Genomic DNA, 2,500 nt, shown 5'->3' with positions numbered 1-2,500 from the left:
GACGACCGTACGAACAACTTCGTAACGGACTCACATGCGCATCTTCCTCGGGTACAGAAACGCTGCGGAAAACACCTCGAGCTTGTAGTTACAGCAGCACCCGTGTATAGCCGATCTTAGACACACGCTAGTTCGCACACGCGTTACATATATAATATGTAAGATTTCCGACGAACGTGGCTTTTCGGGAGCCAGGCGCGCGGGCAGAGAGATACACGACGACGGGGAAAATTCGTCCCGATACGAGTACGTGTACTCTCCGATCTCCGCGCGACGCTGGGGATCATACCTCCCTAAGTCGTCAGAGCGCTCGAAGAAATCTCGCGTGTGCGTTCCCGGATCTACGGCTGATACTTTCGGGGCTTGTAAAAAAGCACAGAGCGTGTAAAACGCAACGACGACCCATCGATGCGACGGTCCTCGTTGTTGTCAGTCGCTTTCGCGAAGAGACGGAGTGGGCATTCGATCCCTGGGGCTGTACGAGAGTCTTAAGAAAAGACGGTAGATTATGGCAAAGTTTCGCACGCCATCGAGTTTAGGTTTTTTTTTGGTTCTCTCTTCTCTCCTCTCTCGACCGAGTTCCCATATTTGCTTTCTCTCTCAGTCTCGCCAAATATAATATTCTTTTAAGACGACGTCGGGGGCGCGGACCTTCGTGCGTCGAACACCGGCAAACGTAGCATATATCGCCTGATATGAAAAAAAAATCGGTCACGAGGAGAACACTACGAGTATATACGTTCGATAACCGATACACGAAGCGGTGCATAAGCGGGCGGTCGCCCTCGTAAGGACGACTCACGACGCCGCGAGCACTCACGCAGGTCCGTGACCGGTTCTCTCCGCTCTTATTCGTATCCCTTCGTATACCTTCGTCCGACTCTGAAACGTTCTCTTATAATTTTTAAGAAGAACGACGGCGGGTTGTCAAGGCAAGAAGGGACAGAGAGAGACAGAGGTAGAGTTTCGTAGTCTCCCGTGAACACGATAGATTATATATCGAGCATGCGTACGACTTGCACGGTCTCTGCACGACCGCGACGAACGCCGACGAGCGTCCAACAATCGCTCGTACGTCGCGTATGTTCTCTCCGTCCGCTCTTATTCGTATCCTCGTTCTTGTACCTTCGTCCGACTCTGAAACGTTCTCTTATATAAAGAAGAACGACGGCGGGTTGTTAAGGCAAGAAGGGACAGAGAGAGACAGATACGGAGAGTAACGATACGCAACGCAAGCAGTCTTAGGTTTACGTGAGCAACCCTCAGCCAGGCGTGGTCCAGGAATTGTATCCGTGGACCGCAATGTGCGTTCGAAATGTCGATGTTCATGTGTCCTGCAGTTCACACGTTGACGCGCAATTAGCTGCGTTCTTCATCGACCCACGAGCCAAGTGATCCACCGTTCAGGGTAATCTTTTATAAATTTACAACAGTTCAATACTCAAATGTACTCTTCTCGGTTCTAGCGAAGCCGAGTTCCGTCACGTTCGACCAACGGGAATCGAACGCGCAGAAGTCGCCATAGGATTGACGACACAAAAACGTTCGAAAAAAAAAGAAAACGACGAACGCGCGAAGATACGCGCGTTCGCCGGCCGGGCGTAAAGTACATTATGATATATAACAACCATCGAGATCGAAGCTCCGTTCGTCAGGAAACGACGGGGATATATACACCCGATTCTGAATCCTCTGTACAGCACACGATCTCGCGAACGAGTAAGCACGGTGGCTAGCCCATGTTATATATGTGTTTGATTCTACTCTCTCGTCCAATTATTCAAGAAACAGCGCGCGTGCATCTCTCCATCGTTCGGGTGATAGTAAAGATTCGATGGGATTCGCGCGGCCGTCCGCCTCGAGCGGTCTTTCGTCCCAATATCCAGAAGCAGAGTTTGAAAAACTCTAGCGACGGCACGGGTGTCCGACTCACGACATCGAGGTTTCGAAGCCGGCGATCCCCTCCGAACGGATGGCGACCACGCGACCGACTGAAAGCATGAAAAATCGACGAAAGATAGAACACATCTCCGTTCGGGTGGTGTTTTTTCTTTAAAAAAAAAAAAAAAAACAAAAATTCGATGGGACTCGCAGCCATCGTCCTCGCGCGGTCTTTCGTCCCGATATCCAGAAGCAGAGTTTGAAAAACTCTAGCGACGGCACGGGTGTCCGACTCACGACAACGAGGATAGACAGCCGGTCCCCTCCGAACGGGTTATGCGACGATAAACTCGATGAAACTTTAGTCTCGTTCAGGTAGTGTGTGTCTTGTAAATCAAAAATTCGATGGGACACGCATCCATCGTCCTCGCGCGGTCTTTCGTCCCAACATCCAGAAGCAGAGTTTGAAAAACTCTAGCGACGGCACGGGTGTCCGACTCACGACAACGAGGATAGACAGCCGGTCCCCTCTGAACGGTATATTATATATGAGATGATAGACGACAAACTGGATGAAACTTTAAGTCTCGTTCAGGTAGTGTGTAAATAAAAAATTCGA

The 2,500-nt window shown here is 50.2% G+C and overlaps 1 non-coding gene across 1 annotated transcript; it reads right to left on the bottom strand.

Annotated features, from left to right (window-relative positions):
* Positions 1-1,256: 1,256 nt before the first annotated feature.
* Positions 1,257-1,411, bottom strand: LOC126876712 (5.8S ribosomal RNA). Its single transcript, XR_007694455.1, has one exon. It is a non-coding gene; the product is annotated as a 5.8S ribosomal RNA (ribosomal RNA).
* Between the last annotated feature and the right edge of the window lie 1,089 nt (positions 1,412-2,500).

Source organism: Bombus huntii, unplaced genomic scaffold (genome assembly GCF_024542735.1).
Source record: "Bombus huntii isolate Logan2020A unplaced genomic scaffold, iyBomHunt1.1 ctg00000090.1, whole genome shotgun sequence".
In the NCBI taxonomy this organism is placed as follows: Eukaryota; Metazoa; Arthropoda; class Insecta; order Hymenoptera; family Apidae; genus Bombus; species Bombus huntii.
This window is presented reverse-complemented; position numbering and strand designations above follow the sequence as displayed.